Genomic DNA, 15,576 nt, shown 5'->3' on the forward strand with positions numbered 1-15,576 from the left:
ATAGCCAATGACGACACGTGCTAGGTTGTTTTGTAGTCTTTGAAGTTTTTTTAGGTTGCCAGTGGAGGTCCGGACTAGGACGGAGTTGCAATAGTCAAGGCGAGACCCAACTATGCAACATGCCAATGTGTTGGGAATTTCAGTGGAGATGAGAGGATGTAGGTGTCTGAGAGCCTTGAGGTGAAAGATACATGAACTGATGATATGGTTGGTTTGACGGTCGAAGGATAAAGTTTAATCTAGGATGCCACCAAGGAAGCTGAAGTGAGCGGTGAATCTGATGCTGTGACCGAAGATGTGTATGTGTGTTGGGAGTGCTGATGAGTTGAGACGTTGCTTGGTACCTAACATGATGGCCACTGAATTTTTCGGATTAAGGGCTAGGTTGTGTGCAGTGAACCACTGTTTCAAGGCAGTCTCGACCACCGGTCATCCCATTCAAGTCCATTTGCTTTCCTTCACAATCAACATCTTATCTTTAACGTGTGGGTGTATGTTCTCTCATTTGTTTCTTGTCCTGTATCTCAGTCTAATTCCAATTCATGCACCTCCACAATTATGTTATTTTTTTTAAAAAAATTTCTTTCTTAATTTTCTCTGTCTGCTCTTAATGTCATGCAGGTGATAGATGCCAATGTTTTATTTTTTATTTTTGTCGGCACATTCGAGTGTTTGTTGCCTTGCATTATCACATTAAAGAGACGGAAGAGAGTGCACTGGGGGGTTTAAAAAAAAAAACGACACATCACGATGAAAAAGCAACAATTAATTTGGACAACTGCGGATTTTTCCAAATTGGCTCGTCAGGATAAAAATCACCGACGCAATAAAAACCCTTCTGCCACGACCGAGCGAGCGACCGACTGAATGACTGACTGACCGACCGACCGACTGACTGATTGACGTAAATGCCGCGAAACTGAATGCCAAAGCAGCTTAATGTGTAGTAAGTAAAAAAATAGAAATTGCTGCATGAGGAAAACATGAACATTTCCTCTCTCAAAAATTTCACGGAGCCAAGTTTTGCACTATTACATGCCAGCGCTTCTTACGGGGCTCATAGAGGGAAGGGCCACTTATCCGTGGAAAATATGGCATCTGCGCACGGGCAACATTATTCTTCAGAAATACAGGGGGTGGAGGGTGTACACGAGTGAGCTAACAGCGTGTGTGTTGTTCTGCGAGACGCGCCACATCCACCATCAGAAGGTAACGATGCCATGAGGGAGGAGGATGGAGGATGAGGAATTATTTATATTCATTATTAAGGCGACAGAGCGAATTGCTTCATTCATTCATGGGGGGGGGGGGAGGTGGGGATGATCGGTGGCTTGCACTCTCGTGATGAAGCAGGGAGGCCCAAGTGATTCACAAGAGGGAGACTGCAATAACCCATAAGTTGAAGGGGGTCCAAAACATTTGCAGGATAGGGACAAGGTCTGAGTGATTTACAGAGAGTACGGAGTTTGTGAGGGGTGGAGGGGGTGGGGGGGCGGCTGAGTGATTTGTGTGAGGAAGGAGCCGCTGCTCGGGTGACAGGTCAATATGTGAGGAATCCGTTTTACATTTTACCGCTTAACGTGAGTTATTAATGTGGGGACGGCGACCTGCGGGGCTCCGGAGCCGCACGCGTTGGCTCTTGAGGGACTGCAGTGCGGCTCTTGAAATAAAATAGGCTCTCTTTCTTCTTTTGGTTTCCGACCCCGAACCATGGAAGTCCAATTCACCATGGAAGTCCAATTCACCATGGGAGTCCAGTTCACCATGGAAGTCCAGTTCACCATGGAAGTCCAGTTCACCATGGGAGTCCAGTTTACCATGGAAGTCTAGTTTCCCATAGGAGTCCAGTTCACCATGGGAGTCCAGTTCACCATGGAAGTTCAGTTCACCCTGGGAGTCCAGTTTACAATGGAAGTCCAGTTTCCCATAGGAGTCCAGTTCACCATAGGAGTCCAGTTCACCATGGAAGTCCAGTTTACCATGGGAGTCCAGTTTACCATGGAAGTCCAGTTCACCATGGAAGTCCAGTTCACGATGGAAGTCCAGTTCACCATAGAAATCCAGTTCACCATGGGAGTCCACTTCACCATGGAAGTCCAGTTCACCATGAGCAGGGGTCAGCAATCTGCGTCTCCGGAGCCACATGCCGGCTCGTTAGGGACCGCTGCTGCTTCATGACGTTATTATCTATTCACGAAGGACTCGCCACCGTCTCAAACCGAATTCGAGCAAAAATAAACTCCTTTTAAAAAGTATTTTAAAAGCAACGGTTTTATTCAACGGTTTGTTTAACTCAGGTCGAGAAGTACGTCAATGACGCCTGAGACACGCGGCGCCTGCCTTTTGTGCGAGCCGATTCCACAGTTTAAGGACCGCGGCGTTTTTAACCTACACAAATATATATATATAAATAATAAGGCGTCCATACAAAATGTAAATTGCTTTAAAGTAGCGAATTAATTGATTAATTTTGATACAGGCATGCATTGTCACCGGATCTGAGTACGTATGCAAAATGTGGAATTGATTGGACAACGGGAAGTGGACGAAATTTTGATTACAAGATTTGACCACGACAAACAGAGGAATCAAGTTAAGTAATAGTCCCTTCTTGTTACGCGAGTTGCCGACCCCCCTGAGTTATAGTGATACTTTAAATGTTTGATTCGGTGCCCCACATTTATTGCTGGGGTGTCTCAGAGAGAGAGAGAGAGCGTGCTTTACACGCGATTAGTAACTTACATCTCACCTCATTTTGAAAGGTCGCTCTCAGCGACAGCCGTCTCTGCGTGTCCACGAAGGTGACTCGGCACCTGGCCTGCAAGCCCCGTGTGATCCCAATCGAGAAATGACGTTGGTTAACAGACGGCCACTGTTTCATGACGGACTTGCGGCGGAGCGATGTGGATGATCACTGGGAGCCACTGGGTCGGCGTCGACTTCAGTGTACCTGAGATGGCATGCATCGCGATGTTCAGTTGCGTGTCGATAACTCGAGTTTGAGCGCTGCGTCCCCAATGAGGCAAGCAATACTCTCCCGTCGAATCCACGAGGGCGAGTGTGGCTGTTTGTGAATACCGGGACTCCTCTACTTACGAACGAGTCAGGTTCCAGAGGTCTGTTCGTCAGTCGATTTGTTCATGAGTCCAACTTTACTCTCGTCGATTCCAAACATGTTGTACTGTACGTACACTAAACATGGGGAATGGCTTTAAAAGTTGTATAATCTCCTGTAGATGTAGATGCCACTGGTTCTTCATGTTCTGCAGATGTAGATGCCACTGGTTCTTCACGTTCTGCAGATGTAGATATTAATTCCCCTTGGTGCTTGTGTTTCCTCTGTACTCTGAAAAACCTACCAAGAGATATCTGCAATAGTTGCTCTCTTCTTCTTCTCTTCACAAATCAACTTTTAACAGGAAATAGCATCGTGAACAGCTGCCGACACCTTAGCAAACATTTCAGTGTTTGGGTCCTAAGACTCAAACCAAGTAGGCCGCTGTCGGTAGCCTAAAATAGGCCTAGAAATAGGGTTTCGTTCCACCAAGTGGGGCACTACCTACTTTTTTAATATTTAACATCAGAAATATATAGAGATTCCTTAGGAAAAAGTTATCCGCACACAACCTTGCAGTTTTTGAGAAAAATGATGCTAAAGGTGCCCATTTTGAAAAAAGGGAAACCATAGGGAATTTTGCACTTTTAAACCTGTTTATCATATAAACCCAAAAATGCAGAATTACCACTTGAAGTACAAAATAAACCAGTTTGAAATGTGTGATATACCTGAAGTTGCTATCTATGTGTAGTGACATAGAATGGTCACTACTGTGTCGGCCTGTACGAGGGCTGGGGGCCCCAAGGGGGTGCCTGGGGGGTCACGTGCTGGAGGGATCCGGACCTTCCCAGAGGTGGGGGAAGTGAGGCGTGTCCTAGGAAGGGAGGCGTGGCCTGGAGAGAGCCACCCACGCCTGGGCGGAGCCGGCCACGCCAAAGCAGATATAAGCGTGGTGTGAACGCAGAGCGAGGCTGTTGTACTGTACTCCAAAGTGAAGACATCATCGGTCGTCAAGTCCCGAGTCGTCGTCCTGGGCCAGTCTGTGTCGTGTTCCAGAGTGTTAGTGAGTTGAGGAAGGTGCTCACCACCTTATGTACAGTGTTATATTACTTACCGTTTAATAAATAGTGTTGCCTCCAAGCTGCGTGTGTGTGTGCACCTAATTCGAACCTACTACATTTGGTGTCAGAAGTTGTGGAAATATAAATATTGCTAGGTGTTATCCTAGGGAAGTAAAATGGGCACACGAAAAACAAAGACAAAACTCATCTGGACGCCTTCGTACGACGGGGATGGTGTGACGACCATCCTTCGGACAGCCCCGGGGATGGCAGCCCCGGTGACAGAGAGAGAGAGAGATGGCGCTGCATGCGGAGCGGCGGGACTGGCATCGCACCGCTGCTTCGCCGCCATCGGGAACGGAGTGATGGAGCCTCGGGGAGAGGACACCGTTGTCTCTGCGGGGGCTGGCGGGGGGAGGCCCAGGCATGCGGGCCACGCGGTGGGGCCGCCAACTCGGCGGCTGATCGTGGCGCGGTTCCCGCCAAAACGCTGCTCCCGCCAACTCGAGGACTGGTCGGGGCGCGGTTCCCGCCAAAGCGCCGCTCCCGCCATTTTGGCGGCGGGTCGGGGCGCTGTTCCCGCCAAAGCGCCGCTCCCGCCGACATCAACGCCTGCGGAGGGGGAGTTCCACACGTGCAGGTGGCGCCCCCGTCTTGTGGATGGGGGTTCGCAAGAGCAGGCCGTGTTCACCATGCAAGATTCTTCGGGCCGTCCCAGTGCTCCACCTTGCCGCCCTCCGATATTCACAGTTTGCCAGGCGAGTCGTGACATGACACGAGAAAAATAATAATAACTTCACCGATCTTGCGTGTGCCGGGTTGCGATCGCGGGGTTTTTTTTTACTCGCTGGTTTGCGGAGCGTGTTCGTCCGGTTGTGTGCGTGATAAAATGACGCGGCGACCATGCGGGTTTCTGCTTGTAACAGTGTTGTTGTTAATTACGGCGTCGAGATCGGTATCTTCTGGGTGTAGTTAATGATTAATTCGTTGTTGGTGTCCCGAGTTCCGTTGATATCCTTTATGTTGCCGTGTTAATGACTCGTGTTGTTACATCGCTGTGTTGCGAAATCGCCATTGTTATTGTGTATACTGTATGGAGTTTCGCTCGTGATTGTCACTTGTAACTGTCAGAAACTTTGATCGTCATTGTTGCCAATGTACAGACCGTATGGAGCTTTGCTTGAAATTGTTAACAGTGTAGGGACTGTTGGGTACTTGCTTGTGATTATTTACTATGTACGGATTGTCTGGAGTATTGGTTGTGTGTGTTGCCATGTGGGGACTGGATGGAGCATTGCGCCAAATGATTGACTGTACGAATTTCATATACTGCATATACTGTATTAATCAATTCGGCGATTCTTGGGGTTTGTGTATAGTTTTTTTGCTCTCAAAATTCGAATGCCCTGAGTCCCATGGTTAATGTTGAAGGGGTTTTTGAAATGACAGGTTCGGTGTGTTTCAACCTCACTGGTTGGCCCCTGTCCGTTGTTGCACAGATGATGTCTTTTGTGCGGGAATGCCCCTTGTGTTCTACATCGATCGGGGTGCGTTTCCATTAATGGCTGTCAAATTGCGTTGCTCTCTCTACTCGGTTGGTACAGCTGCATGCTGCAATGCGAGTCTCGGAGATGATGTGTACGGATACGGGATGTGAGGTGTATTGTTGTGACCATTGAATATTCGGGATCGTCACAAATTGTGCGTTCCTGTTCGGCATTGGATCAGTTCTGTGGGGGATCATAATTCAAATTGTATGTGTTGTGATGGTGTTAAATTGCGATGGTGACGTGCTGCCAGGGATTTGGAATTGTGCTGCTGGCTGTCACCTATCTTGGGGCGCAGGTCCTGACCAGGATGGCCCAGTGAGAGTTGCGTGTCTAACATGAACGTTGTGGTCCCGTCATGCTATGGCTGACGGCTTGACCTGACAGCCCGGAGATTGAAACACTCCGTGGTATGTCTAGCCTAGTGGGCTGTGCGCTCACAGGGCTCGGAGAGTGTGGTCCCGTCATGCAATGGCTGACGGCTTGACCTGACAGCCCGGAGATTGAAACACTCCGTGGCATGTCTAGCCTAGTGGACTGTGCGCTCACATGGCTCGGAGAGTGTGGTCCCGTCATGCAATGGCTGACGGCTTGACCTGACAGCCCGGAGATCGAGACACTCCGTGGCTTGTCTAGCCTAGTGGGCTGTGCGCTCACATGGCTCGGGGAGTGTGGTCCCGTCATGCTGTGTCTGACGGCTTGACCTGACAGCCCGGAGATCGAGACACTCTGTGGCTTGTCTAGCCTTGTGGGCTGTGCGCTCACATGGCTCGGGGAGTGTGGTCCCGTCATGCTATGGCTGACAGCTTGACCTGACGGCTCGGAGGTTGAGACCCTCCGAGGCGCGTTGAAACAGTGGGCTAGAGATTCGTAAGGTTCAGGTGGAGTTGTCCTGTTACGTTGAGACTGTATCCCTCAGTTGTTAGGGTGCATGTTGTGCAGTGAGTGAACGATGGGTCGTCTCAGCTTGGTCGGTACAGCTATATGCTGCGATGCGAGTCTTGGAGAGAGACTGGGTCGTCTCAGCTCGGTCGGTACAGCTATATGCTGCGATGCGAGTCTTGGAGAGAGACTGGGTCGTCTCAGCTCGGTCGGTACAGCTATATGCTGCGATGCGAGTCTTGGAGAGAGACTGGGTTAAAATCCCACCGATATGGCCGATGCGTGCTGCTGGTTGTGACGCCGCGTCGGAAAGGCGGTGGGGTGGTAACATGGAAATTCCCCCCCCGATATGGCCGACGCGTGCTACTGGTTGTGACGCCACGTCGGAAAGGCGGGGGGGTGCTAATGGGTGACTGTCATTGCATGCGTGATTCTAACGGGGGGGGGGGGGCTGTGCTGGAGCGTAAGTGGGTTAGCCAGTTTTCATGTATATTTGTTGTTAATTCCCCGTTTTCTGTGCGGTTCCCTTTTACCCTCGTCGATTCTGTATATATTACGTGATTGTATTTCTTATCGGTCGCCGGTCATTTATTGATGTTGCTGGTTCGGAGGCACACCTTTTCGATTTTTCACAGTTGTGTTACAGCCGGGGACGGCTGTGTGTTTATACAGGGGGGGGGGGTGATGTAGTGACATAGAATGGTCACTACTGTGTCGGCCTTTACAACGGCTGGGGGCCCCAAGGGGGTGCCTGTGGGGTCACGTGCTGGAGGGATCCGGACCTTCCCAGAGGTGGGGGAAGTAAGGCGTGTCCTGGGAAGGGAGGCGTGGCCTGGAGAGAGCCAGCCACGCCTGGGCGGAGCCGGCCACGCCAAAGCAGATATAAGCGTGGTGTGAACGCAGAGCGAGGCTGTTGTACTGTACTCCAAAGTGAAGACATCATCGGCCGTCAAGTCCCGAGTCGTCCTGGGCCAGGCAGGCCGTTGCCTGCCTGGTCCAGTCTGTGTCGTGTTCCAGAGTGTTAGTGAGTTGAGGAAGGTGCTCACCACCTTATGTACAGTGTTATATTACTTACCGTTTAATAAATAGTGTTGCCTCCAAGCTGCGTGTGTGTGCACCTAATTCGAACCTACTACATATGCACAGTAAACATGATAAGATTATCAAGAAAACTTCTGCTGTAGCATTAACATCCCAATTACTTCTCATTATGTTGTTCCAATCGAAAGGTAATATTTGAGGTAAAATCTGAATAATAAATAGAATTAAGCCAAAATATAATATATAAAAAAAGCACTTTTCAAAATAACACATTTAATGGTGAATTGTAAATTCGCATACATGAGCAGCAACTGCACTACATGTACATATTCACAGCAATGATTATTGTAAACAAGATTTAATTTTGATTGATTTATATTAAATATATATGTCCTATATTAATTTTATTATCATATACATATCAATAAATATCAAGATCACTGTCCTCACTATCAGATTCACATGAAACAATATCCTCAGTTAATCTCACATTGTCACAATGAACACATTTACATAGGTCAATGCAGGCCAGGTCAGCCTTGTGCATGAGCACCTTCCACCTGTACAAGTACCAGACTTACACCCACAGTGGAGTGACCCCAAAATCTGTTGAGAAGCTTTAGTCATCCATGATATGATGAGATCACCATCCTTGACAATCCATCCAAAGCCGTCTGGACTGGGAGCATTTGTAAAAGGATCCAATGCTCTCCTGTGGATTGCAGCTTGGTAGTTAGCACGCTTGAAGTGATTCTAGATTTGAAGCTTTCGTGACTGCAATGATTCATATTCTCAGGTTTTTTCGGTAAAGTCACGGAGGTAAAACATTAAAAGTAATGAAAGTAAAATAAAACAAAACAAAAATAAAATTCACGACGTTTCGGAGGCAACACAAGTCTCCGTCATCAGGTGGGACCGTCACAGCCAGATTAGCTGCATCAAGTGAAGCAATGATTCAAGATGTAATCCCTTATAAGCAAGTTGAAGGGGGGGAGGAGAGGGGGGGGGGGAGTTCATCAGAATGTGGTAGCCAATGAATGGAAACGTATCGGGAGGGAGGGGGGTGGGAGGGGGAGGGAGCCAACCAAGCCGTCGCCAAATTTTTTGTTGGCTCCCTCCCCCTCCCACCCCCCCTCCCTCCCGATACGTTTCCATTCATTGGCTACCACATTCTGATGAACTCCCCCCCCCCCTCTCCTCCCCCCCTTCAACTTGCTTATAAGGGATTACATCTTGAATCATTGCTTCACTTGATGCAGCTAATCTGGCTGTGACGGTCCCACCTGATGACGGAGACTTGTGTTGCCTCCGAAACGTCGTGAATTTTATTTTTGTTTTGTTTTATTTTACTTTCATTACTTTTAATGTTTTACCTACGTGACTTTACCGAAAAAACCTGAGAATACGCTTGAAGTGCTCTGTAAGTGCATATTTAGTTGGAGGTAATGCCTGTTCGGAAGAGGCCTGGACACAGAACCTATTGTATCTGGCCAAATTAACATCTGATACCTTTTCTCCATACAGCTCACACACAACACGTTCTATGGTCACAAATGTGGTGCTGTCCACTTCAAATTGCCTCCCAAGAGCAACAAATGCACTGATGTACTCTGCATTTCCAGACACTATATTTAGTGGTTTCTCTTTTCCTTTCCCAGTGAATGTGTGTAGTCCTATCAGTGCCTCTGTTAGTGAAGGACCCAAAGCAGAACCAATAGCCTGGAGATCTAACATTCTTTGCCTGTCTTTTGTTCCTGTCAGAAAGTACATTTTTGCTGAGGGAAGCTTAGCCATTATTGAAAGTGAAATGATAGCAACATCAATGTCACGACTCTGGATGATTATCTTATTATAAAGTTCACTCCAGGCATGTTTTGCATGAAGTAGGAGGCTCGTGTCAGCTTCTTCATGGTCATAAGTCAAAGATTCTACCTCTTTGACAGACATAATTCCATATTTAAGAGTGAGTTGATGACATACATTTCTGTGTGCCACAAAGATAGCTATGTCTTTTCCAGCTGCTTGTAAAGGCACAGTTCTCCATGTCTCAAAGAGAAAGTCTGTCAAGGCTTCTTTATTTTCACCACTGGCTAGAAACTTGGTCCACTGACTTGGAGTCTTCTGCTTGATGCTGTATATTTGCAGTAATTGTTGTCCAGCAACAGCACGTCTTGATCGTTCAGCATTTTTGATGCTCACTGCCGGGTAGCGATCAATGACAAAATCGACCCTTGGACAACTGAACTTTCTACCCATCTTAATCATAAGTTGACGAAGATCATCAGCAAGCTCACCGAATGTGTCTGGCATATTCTTGAGACTCCTGATCAATGCCATGTCATCTATCAGTAGGGCACCATTATCACCAACAGTCTTGTTCACATGACAGTCCTTGTTCTTTGATTCTAAACAAGCTAGAAAAGCAGCCTTATTTGTTTTGGCTAATGAACCATCAGTGCTTGCTAGCGGGGATGAGATATTGCCAAGTGAATATGTCAGAATCTCTTTCAAGTTTACAGACAGGGATTGACTTATCACTAACAGTCGTGCAAAGAGTCTCCTGTCATTTTTTAGAATGACTTGATTTCCATCTTTTGTCTTGGATGATTTCTTCATTTGATCCCCAAACGTAGTGAGCTTCAAGGACTTTATTGGAGAGAAGAAGTCTGTTTTTGATGACTGGACTCGATCTTGGATGAAAATTTTCAGAGCTGTTTCACCTTTATCACAAGCACTTTGTATGTCATCTCTGATAGTCTTTGTAGCAACAACACCAGAGCTAATACATACAAGATCTTCACGAGGCAGCAAGGGATTGATCATAGACTCAACCGCTGAAACCAAAGATATAACAGCAGCATTGTCTTTTGCAATTCTTGTTGCATCCAACTCTTTATGACCCCTCTCTTCATGTTGCATTCCAGCCATCATTTCACACTGCCTTGTGATTGCAGAACGTTCAGGATGAGACAGTATTCATTTCTGGACGGCACCTCTGTTCAATGTTATCTTAGTTATGCCGCCTTTGGTCTTTGAATCACGGTTGCAGATTTGTTCTATTGCTTGGTCACAAGCTATGGATGAGAACCTGTTAGCATCCTTACGCTGTACTGTCCAGTTTCCTTTTGCAGTAACTTCTTCATAGCAGTGTGGATGAGTCTTTGGAAGATTGATCATCTCGACCCAATATGCTGATAGGTACCTTGCATAATTTTGGCGGTCATATGCAAAATACCATGCCAGCATACGTCTCACTGTTGCTAAGTGAAGGCTCCAGTCAGAGCATTAGATAGGACATGTATATTTAAAGCCCTACCTTCTATAGAGAAATAATTTGATTATGGAATTACAATGCATTCACAGGCAATATGTAAATGTAATTGGAGTGACCCCACAGATTTGTGAACAAACATTTTTTTGTACCTACCTATATGTTTTTTCAGTTTTGCTGATAAATCTTGTGTAATCTCGATAGCAGGATTTGTGGTATCGGACCTCGATTGCAATGCAGTCTTTCCCACGAATGTGTGTCAGAATGCTCTCATCTGATTTCATTTGAGCTGCCTCACGAAGAAGTCCTATATTAAAGATATGAAGAATAAATTATAAACCCAGTTGGCAATATATTAGCTTGCATAACATTCAATTCAAGTGAGTAAACATACCTGTGTTAATCGAGCTTGATCGCCGCTATCAGATGAAGCTGCGCTGCTTAAGTCCTCCTCCATGTTTACATGTGCGTAGTGATATTGGCTTGATTTTGGCTCTGACATACTTACATTTTCGATGCTGATTGGTTGAAAATCGAGCTCAACAGTTTTATATGTCTCAATACGCAGTCAATATAGTGCGCCAATAAATTACACTTTTCTGATTAACTGCAGGATAATGCGTGGATAACTTTTTGCTTGGATACCTTTTATTAACGTTGAACATATTGAGCAAAAGAAAAAGTAGTGCCCCGTTTGTCGGAACGAAACTGAACGATACAGCTCACGTACAGCGGCCTAAAGCCGGTGCTTGACACCGAGCAACCACCGCCACCTATTGCGCGGCGGTTGAACTTACGACTCTCGGTCCGAACAGGCAACTGGACATATGGGACAGTTTCGATTTAAAGCTTTCGTGACTGCAGGGATTCATCTTCTTGGTTCTTTCGGTAAAGTCACGTAGAAGGGAAGTAATAAAATAATAAAAATAAAATATAATAAAACAATTCTCACGACGTTTCGGCTACAACGCAAGCAGCCGTCTTCAGGTGAAGAATGAGACACTGCCAAGCTAGGAGCTTATATATAAGCTGAGTTGGAGGTGGAAGAAGAAGAGAGCCTTAACAAAAGAATGTGCATATCAAGAGGAATTTAGCATATTCATGGGAAATGCGTAGGAGGTGGGCGGGGGGGGGGGGTTTCAAAGTCATATTATGCCCATGCATTATGCAGGATCAGCAGCACCAAAGGGAGGGGGGGGGTAGCATTAACAAAGGGAGGGCATGTTAATAGTATGTAGAAGCAATGACACATGTGAATGGGAAAACGGTGGCAGGAGATCCGCAGCGGAGCAAATAATGCATTCCCTGTGGAGAACACAAGATACACAGTTAATGCCAGTGAGTGGACTGCGGTCTGAAAGTCACCATAAACGTGAACAACAATCAATTAAGATCCGAAGTGGTTTATTACGTCCTTCCAATGATTGCTGAGCCAGAATCCATCTTCTCGGTTGAAATTGTCTCTGTGTTTGTATATGTGGATCGCCTCATGAACGAATCTCTCATGGTAGCCAGATGGCTTGCAGAGAACCTCTGTCTGAAATCCTACGGCCTTTCACTGGAAAAACCACCTCTGCGGTACAAAACTTTACTGACCTGGTATCGACAATCAAGGGGATTTCCCTGTCCCCAGACGACCTGCTTGTCAGTTTTGATGTGGTTTCCTTGTTCACCAAGGTTCCTGTGCCTGACACCATCGCAATCATTGAAGACTTGGTTCATCAAGGGCTGAATGCTGGGGTACCCCCCCTGGTGAGACACTGCTTAACCAATACATACTTCACCTGGAATGGAACCTTCTACAAACAAACTGAGGGCACCCCAATGGGCTCCCCCCTATCTCCGGTTGTAGCCAACATTTTCATGGAGAAATTTGAGACTGACGCCATCCAGACTGCCACTCTACACCCGACCTTATGGAAGAGGTACGTAGATGACACTTTTGTCATCTGGCCACATGGCCGGCCTGCTCTAGACAAATTTCTCGACCACATCAATTCCATGCACCCAGCCATCAGATTCACCATGGAAGTCGAAAAAGATGGCAAGCTACCCTTTTTGGATGTCCTAATTAAAAGGAGACCTGATGGTTCAATGAGCCATTCTGTCTACAGGAAAGCCACCCATACGGATGCCTACCTAAAACCGGATTCCCACCACCATCCATCCCAGAAGAACTCCCTCATCAAGACTCTATACCATAGAGCCCAATGCATCTCCGACCAGGAACACATTGCCAGTGAACTCAAACACGTACGCCAAGCTCTTAAGGCTAATGGTTACTCCGACTACACAATCCGCAAGGCCATCACTCCAACCGTCAAGAAGGATCCTGCTGAGGAGCCTTTCAAAACCATCATCTTACCCTACATTGCTGGGGTCACAAAAAAGATCTCCAAAATCCTGATTAAACACAAGATTCAGGTACGATTCAACACAGTACATAAAATCCGTGATCTGGTTCCGTCTGTAAAAGACGTGGCTCCAGACATACAGTACCCTGGCGTCTACAAACTAAGTTGCCTCTGTGGTAGCAGTTACATTGGAGAAACCAAACGACATGTCTCGGACCGCATCCGTGAACATAAAGCTGACCTGAAACACGGTAGGACAAACACCTCAGCCGTGGCAGATCACTGTTACAATTCAGTGGGTTCACATGACATTGACTTCTCCAAGACAGAGGTTCTCTGCAAGCCATCTGGCTACCATGAGAGATTCGTTCATGAGGCGATCCACATATACAAACACAGAGACAATTTCAATCGAGAAGATGGATTCTGGCTCAGCAATCATTGGAAGGACGTAATAAACCACTTCGGATCTTAATTGATTGTTGTTCACGTTTATGGTGACTTTCAGACCGCAGTCCACTCACTGGCATTAACTGTGTATCTTGTGTTCTCCACAGGGAATGCATTATTTGCTCCGCTGCGGATCTCCTGCCACCGTTTTCCCATTCACATGTGTCATTGCTTCTACATACTATTAACATGCCCTCCCTTTGTTAATGCTACCCCCCCCCTCCCTTTGGTGCTGCTGATCCTGCATAATGCATGGGCATAATATGACTTTGAAAACCCCCTCCGCCCACCTCCTACGCATTTCCCATGAATATGCTAAATTCCTCTTGATATGCACATTCTTTTGTTAAGGCTCTCTTCTTCTTCCACCTCCAACTCAGCTTATATATAAGCTCCTAGCTTGGCAGTGTCTCATTCTTCACCTGAAGACGGCTGCTTGCGTTGTAGCCGAAACGTCGTGAGAATTGTTTTATTATGTTTTATTTTTATTATTTTATTACTTCCCTTCTACGTGACTTTACCGAAAGAACCAAGAAGATATGGGACAGGTTTGTATCTCTGAAAGTTCGTAAGTCGAATCTTCGTAAGTAGAGGAGTCCCTGTATGTGAAACTCGCGAATCCAAAACCCGCGCAGGGAGAGTGGTTTAACTGTACTCGGCCCACTTCCTCAACTCGTGTGTGTGTATATTTGATTTCCTCGTGGGGAACGGTAGATAGTGGTTAACGCACTGCATGACATACCTGGTGACCCGGGTTCAATTCCCGCTCACAGCCAACACTAGTGACGATTATCTTAGCCGGTCCTGGGCCTTCCCTAGGTTAACTCAGCCTCAAATGAGTACCCGGTGCTGTGTGTATAAGTATCGCCACTATGGGTGTGGTGCTGGCCACCCACACTCTATTGTAACCCTGCCGGCCTTTCAACGTGACTTTACCGAAAGATCCAAGAATAGGGTTGATATTGCCAATTTGATGCATGAGCAATATAGACTGATTTTTGTTGTCAATAACAGTGGCCTTTAAAAGGAAAAATAAAATATATAATAGGTGACATTTCGGGCTACGGCCCTTCCTCACAGCTTACAAATATTTACTTTTTAATTTAATTAGATTTATGTGTAGAGGAGTAATTTGGGGACGGGACGTCATGCGCGCTGTCCAGTGCGATGATGTCTTTGGACGTGACGTCATGTGCGCTGGGCAGGGCGATGACGTCATGTCTCCTCTAGGTACCTAAGGGGGACCCCGTGACGAAAGCGGGGTCACTGCGGGAGCCCGGGATAGAGAACGGTCGAAGAGCCAGGCAGGGGTAGAGCTCAAGGAGTCCGGAGAGAAGCCGGCAGTCGTCATAGCAGGTGCTACTCTTCTCGGTCGGTCGGTGTTGGCTGAACCCCCGATCCGACTCGAGGGAGAGAGCTCTGGAGCTAGCCGAGCTAAGAACAGATCGAGTGAAGGGTCGTGTGAAGGACCCAGTATAGGACCCCTACCCTTGGGGAAGTGATCTAAACCCTTAATAAATAACCGGCGCAAGCCCTTACCTGAAGACCTGCCTCTGCGTCGTCATTTGCACCTCAACATATTTGTGATTAAGGACCTCCTGCTTAAAACGTCACCGACTATATATATTTCCATTTAAGGCCGCAGTGTTTTTTGACGGACGTGTTGGTTTGTTTTTGTGTTGATTGTGCTTGTGCACCACTGCCAACGCGAATGCAGCGCAGCAGCAGCAGCATCACAAAACTATTTCTCACTCTCCCTTTTTGCCACGGCTACGAACGGCTTATTACACGCTTTTTCTTCACTGTCAGTTGTATCCTCAAATCTGGCAACTCAATTTTTACCCACTTCCCAATGTGGTATCGACTGCAATCTTGGTATACTTATGTCATATTGATGACAATACTATATTCT

At 46.8% G+C, this 15,576-nt stretch overlaps 1 protein-coding gene across 3 annotated transcripts in view; it reads left to right on the forward strand.

The window, feature by feature from the left end:
- VWA3A (von Willebrand factor A domain containing 3A) overlaps positions 1 to 15,576 on the forward strand; it is a 167,509-nt gene that overhangs the window by 42,386 nt on the left and 109,547 nt on the right. The gene's annotated exons all lie outside the window — the stretch shown is intronic.

This window comes from Lampetra planeri, chromosome 1 (assembly GCF_965212315.1).
Source record: "Lampetra planeri chromosome 1, kcLamPlan1.2.h2, whole genome shotgun sequence".
NCBI lineage: Eukaryota > Metazoa > Chordata > Hyperoartia > Petromyzontiformes > Petromyzontidae > Lampetra > Lampetra planeri.